We start from the raw sequence: 17381 nt of genomic DNA, 5'->3' as shown, positions 1-17381 counted from the left end.
CGCTTGTCGGGGCCTGGGGCCTGGGGCTCGCTCGGGCCCCTTTGGAGGTGGGGTGCCCCCGGCCTCTCGGCCTGGGGCTCGGTCACTCAGGCACAGCTGGGGGCCGGCGGAGCTCACGGGCGTGTCACTGCAACTCCCCCTGACTTCTGCTCCGCGGCTGCTGGGCGAGCCCTCATCTGGGACTCTCCTCAGCTCTTACTGGAACAGTGGCGCGGCTGCCCCTCTGTTGGTCTTCCATGGTCTCTTGTGTTCTGGGGGCCTCTGGATGTCTGGAGTTTTGATCTCCTCCATACCCGCTTCACACCCTGGAGGACGGGGCTGTGGCCCCCCCACACTCCCTAGCAGATCATTACATGGAGAAACCTTTGGAATGCAAGCATGCTGATCCACACAGGTATGCACACATGGGTATTCACAGACGCAGACTAAAGCTTTCTTGGCTGCTGCCTCAAAGCACACTGTGCGCTGTCTATCTTGCGTGCTGCACAATATCGTTTATTATTTAATAAATATTGATATCTATGACTAGCTAGTTTATTGTGATGGTGCTTTGTTTTCTCTATTATTATGTTGCTCTTTGTTGTTTGCTGTCTCCTCTGTTTGTTTTTTTTGTTTGTTTGTTTTTTTTTTTCTCCATACAGGTGACCCAGGAGTTCTTTTTTTTTTCTCTCTCTCTCTTCCCCCCCCTTCTCACCGTCTCTTCTCCCCTTTGGTTTTCTTTCTTTCTCTCCCCCTCTTTCTCTCATTCATTCCCCCTGTCCTATTTATTAAAAAAAAAAAAAAGACAAAGGATGAACTGAAGCTCTGCCATCACGTAATGTCGCATACTGCTGTTTCTGATGTCATTTAAAAAAAAAAAAAAAAAAAAAAAAGGAATCAGGTTTGATGTAGGATACTGTATGCACATTTACTTATTCGTGCGCACTGCAGTTAGAATCCAGTAAAGCGTCTGGAGTTTATATGTGTGCTACTTGCCTGCATTCATATGTCTTACTGCTGCAACCAATTAGCTATGTAAGCATTATGGTAATTTAAAGTATCAAAGTCTGGTGGTAAAAGTTAAGTCAATGCAGAAATAAAAAACAAACAAACAAACAAAACTGCAGTTCCACAAATAGCCACTTGAGGCTAACTCAAAAATAGAATTAATTCCCACTAACTCCCATGTTAAAATGTCCATTGTTACAGCAGAATTAAAAATGTTTACAGCTTGATTTTGGTCCCTTGCCAGAATTTTATTGCTGTGTTGTGGTTAATATTATATTATTATTTTGTCTTAAAGTTATACATGACTGAAGATGGCTGTGACTGCTTTGTTAGGCTGCTAGCTGTAGGCCTTACCTCAGCTAATCTGAATGACTGAACTAGACCTCTTGATTGTGGTTGTTGTGTTGGGTTGAATTTTAGATTCTTTTCAACACAATTATCAAAGAAGTGTTACAGCCTGGTTTGAAGTTTGTGTTTCAGTTTTGGTAACTGGATTTCTGGTATTTCATTAGCAGTTACTTAGCTGTAATTAGCGGATTAGCAGCAGGGTTGCTAGCTTTAGCTGATAACTAACCTTTCTATCTTCTTGTCGAATTGCAACACTTCAGAATTCAATAAACCAAGATGGAAACAATAAAATGCCAAACACAAGGCTTGAAATTTATTTTCAGTAGGTGAAGTGACAGTAGCTACATCCATCTTCTTAGTAATGGATAAACACCATCTGTTTTTGCATCTATCCAACCAGTCAATCTATTACTTGTAGCTAGCTGTTGCAGTCATTTATCCTTTATCATTTTTTTTATACAAATGACTCACTTACTAAATACCATGGTGGCTCTGCGGTGTTTCAATAAGACATTATATAATAATGCTGGAGACTTTGATGAGTTTGTGTAGTAAAAATGAAGCTACTGTAATTTCACTAACAAGGTAATAAGAAGTTGGGCTTAATACGTTTAAAACAACAGAGGTGTGAAACTTGCATTCTGACAAGATTGTTCTTAATGTTTTGTTTTATACTTATAAAGATAATATAATATATTTATATTTTCTCTGCACATATGACAGTGGTATGAATGTCTACAAGAAAATAATTCAAAGGATACAAATGGCTTTTTTCATACAAGACAACCATGCTTAAAGTATCCAGCCACATACTGGGGAAAAGTGGGGCACATCAGTAGGCTACATAACATTAATAACTCATTTTACACCCATCATTTAAACATAAATGAATAGAGACAAACATTATCCCTCTATTACCACAAACATCATCCTGCACAGCTCCCCAAACATCAACTCACCAGCACAGAAGCCCCCAAATACCTCCTTGTATCATTATGCCAAGAGCTCCAGCTGTGGTCGAGAAGGGAAATTCATTAATCAGCCTTAGAACAAAGGACCACATTCCTCCGCTATCCCCCCTTTGTCTGTTCATCCCACTTGATCCTGTGCTAATTCTTCCAGTAAAACTGAGAAAAAAGCTCTAATTTTGTTTCTCAGTCTTGAACCAGACCAGTTAGATCACATCTGTATATTAATTATTTTAAATATGGCAACTTTGACAGTCTGTAAGTCTAAACACATGAATAAATAGTAGATATCATTCTGGTGCATAGTTTGATTTGTGCTTGGTAATGTACATTTATCTTAAACACAGCTGGACAAACATAAGGAAGTACAGTATTTAGCAGCTGTTCCAATATTTGTAAAAAAGTATCCAGAAGAATTAAACTGAATTAACCACTCATCATGCAGTAGATTTGTGGCATGTTTAGCAGCTCAAGTGTTGACACACAGATACTGAGTGGCTTCTTCAAGAGTCTTCTTTAAATTATATGAAGGATTTCCCTTAAAATAATCATTTCATACCATAGCCTCTTATCAGAGGTTTTACCATGGAACTGTATGGCTTCTTGTTAGTCATAAGAAATGTCCCATTGCCTGAAAAAAAAAACGCCATTAGTGACAAACCATCAACACTACAGCATGCTTCTGCAAATATCAAGGTGGGGCCTACAGCAGGTGTTCCTTCCTTTTCACAGTGATTGGAAAATAAATTCCATCTCATGCGATTTGATTTCTTGAGCTGCGGTCGGCTATTATCACCCCCACCTCTTTACACAGGATCAACTGAAGTGGTCCCTTGTTCATGTCGGAATGCTATAAACCCCTCGGGCACAGAGGGAAATGATGCATGTTATTGTGAACACACCAGATGGGGTCCCGAAGCAGAGAACGTGAAGGTAGAGCAGCAATCTTTCTATAATGAGATGTAAATGGAGGCAACTCCAAGCTAGGGATAGTGACAGGCTCATTTTAATGGATAACAGTGCAAAGTAATGTAAGTGACAGGTAGCAAACCTGCATGAAAATAAATCACATTTGTTAAATTATGCTCAGCACACAGCTCCTCTCAGAATCTAACCTATTATTAGTCCCACCAGTCAACATTAAAGTCTCTAAAATCAATATTTTTAACAATAACATTGTTTCAGAAGACTGTATGTGATGTGAAATGAGTCACAAACCCCATAATTATCATCTACCTTTGTTGTTTTCCTTAGTGCCACAGCTTTTTATAAGCACATCTATAACACTGCTTGAAAAATACTTGGAAAATCTATTGTAAATCCCTTTCCTATACCAAAAACTACAAAAGGCTAAGATCCTAATTTACATTAATTTACTTAATGTAATCTTAATCTTAAATACTGTAGATTCAGCATCATTTACACATTATTCTTCTTTTATTCTGTGTACATTTTAGATTGAAATCTGTCCGTTTTGCTCGTGTAAGTTGTATGTGACACATGAAGGAGAAAGTAACACCTCATTTGCAGGGGGATGATGAAATTAACATAATATCTATGCAAATCAAAATAATTAGGATTATATAATAGACAATAATTTTTTTTAAGTATAAATGTTAATAATCACTGCATGTTTGATGAGTTTTGTTTAGATCGGCCCACCTGTTAAGGAGGAGATAGGGTACGTACAGACATATGCATATATATGTATAGTGGGCAGCACGGTGGTTAGCACTGTTGCCGCACAGCTAGAAGGTCCTGAGTTCAATTCCATCATCAGGCCAGGGTCTTTCTGTGTGGAGTTTGCATGTTCTCCCCGTGTTTGCGTGGGTTCACTCCGGGTACTCCGGCTTCCTCCCACCGTCCAAAGACATGCAACTTGTGGGGATAGGTTAATTGGATAATCCAAATTGCCACTAGGTGTGAATGTGTGAGGGAATGAGAGTGCGAATGGTTGTCTGTCCCTGTGTGTTGGCCCTGCGACAGACTGGCGACCTGTCCAGGGTGTATCCAGCCCCATGACAGCTGGGATAGGCTCCAGCACCCCCCGCGACCCTGAAAAGGATAAGCGGAAGCAAATGGATGGATGGATCATTATAGTAACGTTATATGTTATAGTAATATATCCAAACTAATATTTGTTTGGAAGAAAAAAGAATAGCTAATGTACTAGTGATGTATTTATGCAAAGGATGTGGAATATAAATTATTTTATATAAACATTTCAGCATATCCTATAAATAAAATGAAAATAAAACAACAGTCTGCATCTAAAGTAGCTGTTTTATATGCAATTCAAAACATGTAGTAAACAAGAAGTCATTCATGCATGATTTGCAATGAATCCTCAGCGGACACATCACTAACAACAAAGAGCTCAGTCCATGGCAGGAAACAGGAATGATATGACCCAAGCGTTAAGGAGACAAATAGCTATAGTCAGGTTGCTTTTATTAAAAGTGGTGGCTGAAGTCCAGGCACTCGACCACCCATCATCATCACTGTCATCATCCTTATCCCTGCTGCCACCAGTTCCTCTCTGACTTCCTCACTGCCACTTTTCCAAATGCTTCCTCGCCCGATGTCAAAGTCAATAATCCATCAGTTGTGAAATAGGATGCTAAAATACTCAAAATATCAAACATTACAGTCACACAAGAGACTGAAGAAGTCAATTAGATGAGTGACGAAACGTTTTACCTACTGAAAACTTTACATCCAGATGAACAGAATCAACTTCTAGGGTTTTGCTTAACTTCTATTTACAGCTTAGATACAGTTGGATCCAGAAACAAAACTGGAAAAAATGTAATTGTTTGTCTGTTATTTTTTGAAATTTAAAGAAACCCCATGAAAAAAAAATGTGTGTGTATATATATATATATATATATATATATATATATATATATATATATATAAAAATGTGTGATTGGGTGCATTTAGTGCATTTAGTTTTATGTGTTTATATGCGTTTCAGATTCTGAAAGCAGAGAGAGACGCAGAGTGAAGCGCTGAGGGTCTGATGGTGTTAACAAATCCAGATTGGAGCCCAAGGCTGGTGAGACTTGCGATAAGACACCCACATGCTGAAGCAGAGCGCCTCATTAGGTAGGACATGCAACGGTGGGGGCGGAGGACCAAGAGAGGATGGGTGGGAGGACGAGAGAGATGAAGGGAATAGTTGTTCACACTCCATCTGGGTAGAATCTTTAAAAATGCTCCTGCGGTGTCGGGACTTTGCACTGGCAGTTCAAAGTGTTGGTGACATCGTAGATGGGTGGAGGGTTACATAAAACCATAAAATTCTCCGAATGTGAGTCCTACTGATAGTGAAAAGATCTGCACTATCAGACTTGAACTGCCCACAGCTTTTTAATTTGTAATGATGACTGGCTACAGCTGGCCGGGCAAGTGCACATAGGGGTTATTAGGCCAAGATGTCAAGCAGAGGTAGTAGCAGACTTCATGGGGCGAGAGTAGTAGTAGAAGTGAGGTTATACTGTATATAGCAAGTCTGAGTTTCTTGTCCTTAAAATTTGCATGCAACCCTTTGTGCTTGATAGTTTTGAATATCTGGGAATAGTTCAGCTGGACAGCTTTGTGAAGCTATTTCATCGTCTAGAATGTGTAAAAAGAAGAGTATGTGTGAGTACGTGAGAAAGAAAAAAGCAGGCAAACCTCCAGAACTCTTTTTTTTTGGCTTCTTGGCAAGATTTTACTACTCTGCTGGAGGAATCAGAGACATAAGCTCAGGGCTGTCTCTTTTGCTATTATGTCCAAACGTAACTACATCATGTCAACACAGAAACACAGACAAAAAGCCATCAAGCACAACAGTCAGTGTCGTCAAATATCAGTTAAAATGCACTAAGTAAATACGGCCACTGTCAATATAATATTAGTGTAGCAGATTTCAGACAACTGAAAGTTTGCCAAAAACATCAAATTAATTGGGGTAATTTTGCTATGGGATCTGGGAGGCTGTTAGGGGTACTAACAGTTTTCTTTGACAAAATGCACTCTGAATGTTAAAGGGTCATATTTGGCACAGACAAGAGACTCCCTAAAGTACAGAGTCCATCCAAGAAAAACCTTAAACATCTAACAAGTAAAGAATTTTGAATGAAGGAGTAGTCCAAATTTCTGCCACTCAGTCCCGGAGATTTGTGGCTAACTATGTAAAATACCATTCAAAAATTCATTTTCTTAAAAGCTTATCCAGCCAGGATTAAGAGGGGCACTTGGCACCAGGCAGGAGAAAGGATACACGCTGGACAAGTCACTTTCAGCCAAAATATGAGATCATCTCATCCAAGTGCCTCCATAGTTTGGCACTACTTTTGGTCACCCAGCAATATAGGCAAAGAAGAAGGGATGAATGATTCCACACAGCCAGATATATACAGAGACTCCTTTATGCATTAATGAGTGTTGTTCAACAATAAATAAACACATCGTAGTGGGTTTCTGTCCATCATGGTGACATTCTGCCATCCACTCCATCATCACCTCTTCTTCACCTCGCTTGGCTCTAATGTGTGATTTTCTGGGATGAGAAAGCTGACTGTTTCTCACACAGTGACATCGATGAATCACTCAGCTTTGCAGCCAGCTCTAACCTTAAAGGCCCTCCCTCACCTGTTTCAGTTCTGCCCTAGCTTAAACTCTGTCTGTCCATCATGACGATTAAAGTGGTTTATGGAGATCCATGCTGACAAGCTGGGGGAAAAAACGAGTCCTGCGTTGCTGGAGCCTGGAAGGTAGAACTCAGAATACTGAGTTTCTTACTTTGAGTTAGCTTTGTGAACATGATGGAGGGACACAGATGGGTAACTCTTCAGGTAACTCCTTTCTGACTTACCATAGACCACTATGAAATATATGTCTCTTCCACTTAATCCCCCCATCACCACCACCACCTTTCAAGCTGCTTTTCAAAACCACCATCTATAGTAACAACAGTCTTGTCTCATCTCACCCTTTGCATAATTTATTAGGGGCTCTGTCCCTCAGACCCATTACTGTCTTATCAGGTGACCCAGTTATGGGGGGAAAGCCTGCATCACAGATATGATCAGTCTGGAGACCATAAATCTTCACATTGGAACGCTGCCCAGTCGGTAGGATGCTGAATGTGCAACCAGAGCCCAGAAAAGCTGGTGCAATAGTGGATAGTATTTAAGAAACAATAAATCTACCAGATAACGTTTATTTTTGTAACTGTAGAAATTAACTGATTGTAGAATAACACATTGCTGTATAACCAGTGTGGCATGATCCAGGTAAAGATAACATATCAAGAGTTTTTGAACCACTACTGGTTTTGGTCCTTATACATTTTAAGGTGTTTAAGGTTTTAAGGTGGTTTATACTGCAGTCGCACTAGAGTAAACAAAAAAAATTAACATTAATTTCTTATATTCAGGGTCCTGCCAGAAGCTCATAGAATTAAAAGCTTTTTTGGGGAAATTCCTCCACAAATAGTCACTAATACTGCAGACGGACATAGGTGCTCAGCAGTGTTGCTTTTATATAAGAATATAACCAGAATACAGACCTTTGATTTAAGTCACCTTGAAGAGCTACGCTTATTCACAGGCAACTGTGGCAATCTACTACAGCTGTCAATCTGTTTATGTTCATCATTTGAATTCTAGAATTTTACATTTATAAATTATTATAACCACAATTTCAAAAAGTTGGGACCCTGTGCAAAATGCAAATAATAATTAAAATAGATTTGAAAAAACTTATAAATCCATATTTCATTCAAAGTATATCATAGAAAAGACACCAACGTTTACCCGCATATTGAATTTGTTTGAAAGACGGTTTGAATAATTGTATACATTGTGAGATTTTAAGTAGATAAAATAGGATTTTGTTTGTAGCTCTGCGTGTCATTTTGGGTTAAAGGTCTCCATCCTAAAAAGGACCAAATAGCGTGTGCTTCCTACCTGCATTTTGTTCAACTCGATCAGCTCTGCAACCTCGTAGAATCTTTTCTTTTCTAAAGCAAGAGTCTAAAAGAAAAAAAATGGGTCACACTCAGAAGGATGTAGCCATTTGTATATTTTATTGATCTCAGGGCCAAGTAGTGGGATCATTTAAGCTTCACGATTAAAAAAGGAACGAAGGCAGAAATGTAAATGAAGCAGAAATAGGAAATGATTTGAGGATCACAAAGCAGACGGCTATTTAGAGAAAGTGCCTCAGCAGAGGCCAGAAATAGCTTTGTTCCAGCCAAAAATAGTCCTCCTCTCTCCTATTTCTAACTCGTATTGCCTGTTAATGCAAAATAGATTAAGGATTGGCTTTTCTAGAGATTTTTTTTAGTAAGCAGCCGATTTATCATGTGTGGGCCTTGGAACCACAAAACTGTTGCAAGATTTCATATTATATAAAGAATGTTTTAGTGTTGTGGGACTAGTGAAGAAGCCTGGGCAAAAACCTACATTTAAATCCAATTTTGTCCTCAGGCTGCACTGCCCTTGTCTGTCACAGCAGTCAAAATATTGGATTAAAACTTGTGTTTAGTCAGACATTTTATTATTCCAGGCAGACAGCATGCTCCTGCAGGATGACAATACCTGACTGAAACACAGAGTAATGTATGGGGTTAAGATGCAACCTCGATATCAAAATGACTAAAATGACTTTGATCACCACATGATGTTTGTCATCACAAGTTATTTTGAGCTTTCTTAAATTATGTCACATTACATCACATTACATGTGTTTCCACCAGTTGCTAAGGAAAAATATGTTTTGTACTGTGAGTTGCACCATATATGAGCTTGAATGCTAATCCTTTTTCATGTATTGTGACCCCGTATATCTGCTATCGCTGATCCTTTACTCCCCTCTTTTCATACACTCTCCAGGGACTCTGTGAAAGTCAGAAGGACAGAAGGATGGCATCCTTGATAATAGGCACGAAGTAAATAAGAAAAGTGTTTTAACCTTAAATATGTTGTTGTTTTGGTCATCCTGCTGTAGCTATGTGGACATAGATCAGAGACAGTCAGAAGGGACTGTTATGGACTACAGCTGAGGTCTATTCTTGTTCTACAGAGTGGGCCATTTATATGGATACACCGTAATAACATGGGAATGGTTGGTGATATTAAAGTCCTGTTTGTGGCACATTAGTATATGTGAGGGGGAAAACTCCTCAAGATGGGTGGTGACCATGGTGGCCATTTAGAAGTCGGCCATCTTGGATACAACTTTTGTTTTTTCAATAGGAAGAGGGCCATGTGACACATCAAACTTATTGGTGATGTCACAAGAAAAACAATGGTGTGCTTGGTTTCAATGTAACTTTATTCTTCCATAAGTTATTTACAAGTTTCTCTTTGTTCACAGCCATTGACATGTCGAAGAGGTTAACACGTGAGGAGCGGATCGAAATTGTGTCGATATCTGGTGAACGCAGTAACCGGGTCATTGCAGCAGATTTCAATGCAAGACAACCTACGAGACCACCCATCTCCCATGCTACAGTTAGCAAACTGCTTTCTAAGTAAGGAAGCCAGTTGACCTTAGAGACTCCAGGATGAAAAGTGCACATTTTAAAGGAAAGGATTTTTAACCTGGCCCGGTTTAGCTTTTAAGGTAATCTGATGATGCTGGGGGAGGAATCGTTTTAAGTAGGATTCATGTGGATCTGCTGGGATAAAAAAAAGACTGGATTGGAGACCCTCTGTGCCCAAGGAAAGGAAATTGGTCAAGATTTGGAGAAGTTTGAGCTTGAGAGTGGAAGCCCCGGGATCTGGTGTGGAGACCCACCCTCTAACAACGCCAGGCCTGATAAGGTTACAACCCTGACCTCTTGGATTCCAAGCCGAAGTTGTGTCTTCAGCCAGTAGTCTGACTTGGAGGGAAAAAACGCTCACACTGCTCACATTGCATTGTGAGCATGGTGGTTTCCTGTTGGTCAACATTAGAGCTTACTACGTTCTTGTATGGAGGCCATTTTGGGCCATACATAACACATGTATTAAGGAACTTTATCAGGCTGATTTGGACATGATGGAGAAGAATGAACATAATGCTGTAATGTCAAGTATATCATATTTGATTAATATTTTTCCCCCCAATAAATTGCACAAATCCCAGTTGTGGAAAGACTGATAACAATTAAAACATATATATATGGAAAATTGTAACTCAATTTTTGTTTGAAAGTTTTCCAAAAGGTCCAATAAACACTTCAGTTTAAAAAAAAAAGTGTATTTCCTGTCAATTATTTCAAGGTTCAGGCTTTACAGGTATAATAATAAACACTTTTATAGGTATCTTCAATTCAGAAGTATTATATATTAACAAAAAAGAGAGCCAAGTTAAGGTAACCGCCACAAAAGCAAATTATTGGGGGAAAAAGTGTAGCTGTGTACACGAAAGACACATTTGTGCATATTTATGGATTCTGTAACCATTTTAGGACGCAGTAAATAGAAGTGTTTTGAGGGTGTCTGGCTTTAAAATTTTAACTGGCTGTGAGAACTGAAAAAACACTTTTCATTTGTAGTGTAATCGTTGGTTTGATTTTGCCCGTGGTAAATACTCCAGTTCTTTTTATCTTGGATTTGAAACATTCATTAACAAAAAAAAAGGGTCAGAGTGCAGAGCAGAAGTCAGCAAAAGGCCAAAGAGCTAGAAGGAGGTCTCCACAGTGTGACTGCGCATATGTTACAAACATGTTCACACAAACAAGCAGCAGATGTCTTATTAAATCTGCTTTAATCAGACTTTGTTGTCTTTGTATGTTTTAATTGAAAGTAATTTGTCAAAGTAGATTACAGCCTGGGAAACAGCTGTGAGCAAGATGAGAGGGTCCTGTGGAAAGTGAGAAAGGGCTGTTGAGCTAACTAGGTGCACAATTTTTCCTCTGAACACTGAGTCACGTAGGCAAGGCAGCTTTTTAAAGTGCAGTTAAAAAAACAACAACAACGAAAACATAACTTTTATCTTTAACACTGCTTTTAACTACCTGTACTTTCATAAACGCACTTTACATTAAATGGAGGTTAATTGGAGCCAATCAATATGCTCACTACTGATTGGCTTATCAATATTGCTCCATTGCATAGCTTATTTTTTTCTAAGTCGATTTTAAGAAAGTTAAAAGTGTATCTAGCAGTTAGTAATATGACAGTAAAGTCTCCGAGCTGCAGTTCATAGGAGGTTTTCAGCCAAATCCAGCAAAAGCAGGAGCAGTGTAGGGAAAAAGGATTAGGAGGATTGTGAGCGAAGGGCTAGTATATGAGATTTGTGCAGTGCTGCTGAGGTCAGCTTCTCATGACCAAAGCAAAACTGTGGTTATTTTAGGAAACGTGGAGGCAGAAAAAAATATGTTCCCACAAATCAAACTGATGTCATTTTTTTTCACCAAAGATGCAAATTGATTTACCAGAAAGTTTACTCCATTTCCCCCCAGAAAGTTTACGTTTGTCTAACAGAGGAAGTGCTTTCCAAACAGGACATTTTCTATTCATCCCTTTGCTCACTATGTAGGTCTCATAATCTTGTAGTTTTCTTTTCTATAAATACAGGGCAACTCTTAGCAGACTTCCTTTTATAAAAAAAATTGGGTTCATGAGCTTCATGAGATCATCGCAACGCACTGAGTCCAAGTCTTTATACTTTATACATATGCCTCTTATCTTCAGGGCGTTTCACAAATGGGACTAAGCTGAAGTTGCTGTGGCGTGTCACAGCAGTTGAGGTGCAAGTGAAAAATGCAACAATGGCAACATTTAAATAATGGCAGAATAAACGCTGCGATTTCTGCATACGTTTTGACACCACCACTTTGACTTACTGCCAGAGCATGTTAAGTGTGAGAACTCTCAGACCACACACACAAAACGGGGCTGCACAGTAGCTGAAGCTGAAACATCAACTCATTTCAAATCAAAGATTTCTGCAGACACATTTACTCGAGCCATGTAATTTCAGGCCCTTGAAGTTCTCCAAGAGGACATGCACCCACAGCTGTGGCTGGTCACGGCACTGATATTGTACACAATTGTCATCACAAGCTCAGTATTTTGGGAAATAAGCTTTTTTGCTTTCTTGCTAAGAGTTTAATGGGAAGAAGGAAGCATTTGTGCTGTAAACACAAATTTAAACATTTGCACTTAAACTTGCACAAAGGATGGAACCGTTTCTGTGCTCAGTTAATATATAAAGGAGTTACAAAATTCATCTACCATCTACAGCGCTTTAACTATCATGTTTACGTGTTTAAACTGAGCAACAACTATTAAAAATTGGCATACTGCAACACTTTCAGATAAATCAACCTTTTTCTTTCTCATGTTTCCTAAGCTAAGGTAAGCTTAGAATGTGGCATTGAAACATTAAAATGACTTGGGTAGCTCAGTTAGCACCAGATCGTGTAAGTGTAAGCCTCCATGGACCTGACTGTTTTTTGCAGCCCATCCCACAGATACTTAATCAGAATGAGTTTCATGTTTTTAAAGTGTTAGGTTAGGCTAGAGGGAGAACCCCCAAAAGTGTTTTAATTTTCGAGATAACCTCACTAGAGACATTTCAGGTATGAGGACATGTGATGAATGTATTCATAAACGTTTCACCATTTTTTTTCTGGAACTGTTTAGCTTACATATCAGCTAAGCAACACATATTTTACTTAATTAACATCTGAGGTGTCAGTCTACTTGAAGTAATGTTGTCACGTAGTCCTTAACAAACTAGATAAATTCACTATAAAGGCTATAGTAGATATAGATATATAGTAATTTGATTAATATTAAGCCATTAAAAGCGTTCAAGTTGTAATTTCCCCCATCCACATTCCCCAGTGGACACATGAACACATGTTGCCAGCTATGTTAATTTTGGGGGATTGGCACAGACTACAGTGCCATCAGAGAGTACCATTAATATGGAAATCTGCAACAATCTCTAGATAGGAGCTAAGTTGTCAAAGCTTTCCCAGAACATCAGCCAGAGCGTCAAACTGCCTCCACAAGCTTGTCCTCTACCTGCTGTTATCTCCTCCTCAGTGACACATGATGTAAAAAGAAAACCAGGCCACCCATCCACTGTCCAGTTCTGTTGCTGGTGTACCCATTGTAGGTGCTTTTGGTAGTTGGTGGACAGGTGTCTCCATGGGAACGCTGTACAGAAACAAAGCTGCAAGGCACTGCATTTTCAGCAGTTTTAGTTAGGATAGATCTTGGGTGGAACTAAATCTCACACGACAGCCTTTGGTCACTCAGGACCCTGTTTCCGCTTAATTGATTGTCCCAAAAAACAAACAAAAAAAAAACACGGCTTGTTTGTTTAGGGATTACGTTGGGTCAGTAGATTGTAAAGTTTTTCACAGAGTGTGTGTAACGTGGGTAACTTGACATCTACATGATTCAGACGACGATGCAAGGAATAAAGTTACCAATGGCACCGTTTGTGTACGTAACCGTCTTTGTCATATGTCAGTTAAAAGTATTTTTCATTCCCAGTGGTTATCGCCAAAACCATTTGGCTCAAAGTTAACATTAGTTTAACTCAGCGACTGCTCGCTTCAAATCGTTAATGGCTAAGTAACTAACTGTTTGTTTGCCATGCTGATACTAGTGTGTTCATGTTTGTTCAGATATCTTTCATTCTTTACTAGTCCCACAGATGCTCCCCAGCTCAGCACAGACTATAGTAGGAACTGAGACAACTCTAGACAGTACATCATTTTCCTTTCTAGCCAAACAGAGAGTGCATCCGAGCATGGCAGCATGTGCACTGAGGAGTACTTTGAGAAAGTCTGAGTGCGCACAGGGGATCAAATGAAAACACACAGAGAGAAATGTGCTCAGCACATAGTGTGCAACAGTGAGCAACATCATCTTTTACTGATCTGTTATTTGGAGAGATGGAAGGGGTTAATCATTGAAAGCTGTTGAGGGCAGCATTCAGCCTGCTGGGAAGCACGGGTTTCCCTTCTTCCTAATTAACAAGTACTTGACAGAGCCACTCAAACAAACAAGGCAACGGAGCACACAGCCGCCATCTGCAACAGCCTCGTGTTTGATGGGGCTTTGATGCTGATTTGAGCCAATGATGAAGTAAGTCACGCTGACATCAGGCTGCACGCAGGCCTTTGAAGGGAGCCGCGCACGATGGCTAACAATCTGTGCTGCAAGATGACGACTCCACAGAAATAAAAAAAAAACATCTGACACTGCAGAAGAGACTCAAAGGCTGAGATAAAAACAGAGCGATCACTTCTGTGTGAGCGCAAATACCTGAATGTACCGCGATGTGTCATACATGAGTCTGCCTCAGGCAAGTTTGTAACATAGAGCATATTGATCTGAATCAGGCCCCTCACCCCAAGGGTCTCTGGTGTCAGCTGGCAGGAGGCTTCCAGTTATGCAGTCTCCCCCTGTGTCTGACAAATTCCATCCACTGCGGACACGATGATCTGCCATTACTTGTAAACACTCAAACATTACTTTCTCTACAAAAAAAACTGTTGTGTTGATTTTTGTGCCAAACATAACAATCTATGTCATACAGCAAGAGATCTGTTGCTCTTTTGTTACTTTTCAAAGTTAATCTTTGCACTCTGACAGATCCACTATGATGTCTTCTTTTTGGTGTCATAGCACAAGCCACAAGCATGGTTTAATTTGCAAAGCAGACAGAGGAATGTGCAAACATCTTGAGCTATCCTCTTATGCTTTGTTAGAAAATAGGAAATAGGTCCAGCAATTTATTGAAACAAGTGCAAGCACACATGGAAATGCAGTGTATGAGGTAAAAACTGTGTTTGTACAATAACAAGCTTCACTGTCAGTATTTGGTATGACCCCCTTTATTCTTCAGCACAGCCTGACCTCTCTTAAGCAGCTTTCTTATCATTTCTTTAAGTAGTCTTCATGAATACTTCTCCAGACTTCTTGAAGGACGTTTTTCTCTTCTTTAGATGTTGGCTGCCTTTTCGTCTGTTCTCTGTCAAATGATCCCATACTGCTTTAATAATACTGAGGCCTGAGCTCTGGGGAGGTCATTGCATGTTTTCCAATCTAGGTATGCTTTCACTGCATTGACAGTGTGTTTGGGATCATTGTCATGCTGAAAAATGAAGCTGCTGCCAATCAGATACTTTCCAGATGGAGGTGCATGGTAGCTCAAACTCGGAGGATATTTTTCTGTGTTCATAGTTTCATCAGTTTTAATAATATCTCAATCACTGGCTGAAATGCAGCTCTAAACCATTATTGAACCCCATTTCCACCACTAAAAAAAAAAAAGTAATCTACGTGGGATCCGCACTCACAAACTGCAACAAACTGGCGCTTTTGAGAGTATGTTTGCTGATAGTAACGCTTTATGATGTTTTATAGATGTTAGGGAAAATGTTCTAAAACACTTCTTCAGTAAAGACTCAGAGAAGAGAAACACACAGAACTTCTTGCTAGCAAGGGCAGCCTCCACTCTAAGAGACTCCAGTGAGAGAACTGCCCCGGTCTTTATTTTATACTCCATTGAGCGTATGTGTGTGTATGTGTGTGTGTGGGGTCAGAGTGTGGCCCCATAAACAACTTCCCTTAACCTGCTGGTCTGGAAAGTCCAACAGTTCATCTATATGTAAAGAAGCACTTAAACTAAAACAGACATAGCTACTGTTAAGGTTCAAAATATTGGGGATGGAGACAAGAGAAAAAACCACAATAACAACACTGGTCCGGCCGGGTTGAGTCAAACGATGATTTAATGATCACACACGTGGGAGATGGACACTGATGCAGACAGCCTCAAAATCTCAAAATGGTGGAGCATTGCTCAAACTTTTATAACCTCTGGTGCCTCCACCTTATCATAAAAAGCCTAAACATTCACATGCTCTCTCTCACACAGCGCCTAAGCTACGACCTTGGCTCCCTGTTTATCTGCTCCTGCTGAAATGGGGCAGAAAACTCCAGCACACTCTGTTCTCTTCTACTCAGACAAATTAGACAATAACCTTCTGCGAACAGTATTTCTTATAACTCAGCAATATAATGCATCGTAAAACAATATCATTCATTCACAACAAGTCAGCAATTTAATGTAATGCAAATCAGTTTAACTAATACAATAGTTATCAGCTTCTTCTAATTCAGGAGAATAATGCAAACTAAAACTACATAATAATTCACAATCTTTAATTAGGGGTATAACATGGCATAAAATAATATCATAATTTTACAATTCCCCCTGATGAGGTCATTAGAATAATGACCTCACAAACACCCTGTAGCCCAGTGTGGCCGGGTTCATCTCTTCTCACTCCTGAGGTCCTTTGTCCCCCTGAGGGGCAAACCATATGTAAGATGACCTCTGTGTTTACGCAAGTCAGGTGCAAGAAAAACTAGGATTCCAACAGTAGCAGGTCCAGATGACAATGTCCTTGTCTCCCACTGCTTTATTTGGTGTTCCCTTATACCATTCAGACGTAGACTAGAACCTCTGTCCGAAGAGCTCTTAACCTTTATTTTATTGCTGCAGCTACCAGTGTCGTCCAGTTGGGTGATCCTCTGCTCTTAATTCTCCAACCTTAGGGGTTAGACAACCCTTCAGTTGTAACACAGATCAGGGGATTATTCTGCTCCGATTTCAAACAACGATCTGTGTATTCTCCAGAAAAAGGAACAGGAAGGTGTCCCCTTTTTGCCCAAAAGCCTCTCGAACTTCGTTGGTCTGGTGTTCCCGGATTTCCGCCAACCCCTTCATGGTTATTTGGCTGTGTTTATGGGATCCATCCTTTTGTGGTGACTAGCTGGAGCCCAAACGCCATGACCCTTGGACCCAGTTGATGTCTCGGCAGTCACTGTGTCTGACTCTGCTACGGAGGATCCTCGCATCTCTGTGACCTCGTCTGGTGTCTGTTCCTTGCTCTGTAAGAGACAGAAAACCAAAACACCTCTCTTCCTAACCCTAATAATCTAATGTTGTCATCTACTGACCTTCTAGTGATTCAGAATTGGTCTAAAACATTCAGAATGTCCCAGGGACTTATTCTAATCATATCTTATGTGTGTGTAAGCAGTGTTTGCATTTAGCCCTCCA

The 17381-nt window shown here is 39.9% G+C and overlaps 1 protein-coding gene across 2 annotated transcripts in view; it reads right to left on the bottom strand.

Moving 5' to 3' along the window:
• Window positions 1-17381, bottom strand: part of plppr2a (phospholipid phosphatase related 2a) — a 180083-nt gene that overhangs the window by 87956 nt on the left and 74746 nt on the right. The window contains exon 2 of one of the 2 annotated variants that reach the window (XM_082531108.1): window positions 8261-8326. The exons of the other annotated variant lie outside the window; for it this stretch is intronic. The gene's annotated coding sequence lies outside the window, so the exon portion shown is untranslated. The remainder of the gene's footprint in view (window positions 1-8260; window positions 8327-17381) is intronic. 2 annotated transcript variants of the gene reach the window in all.

Source organism: Aulonocara stuartgranti, assembly GCF_965226115.1.
Source record: "Aulonocara stuartgranti genome assembly, chromosome: 4".
In the NCBI taxonomy this organism is placed as follows: domain Eukaryota; kingdom Metazoa; phylum Chordata; class Actinopteri; order Cichliformes; family Cichlidae; genus Aulonocara; species Aulonocara stuartgranti.
This window is presented reverse-complemented; position numbering and strand designations above follow the sequence as displayed.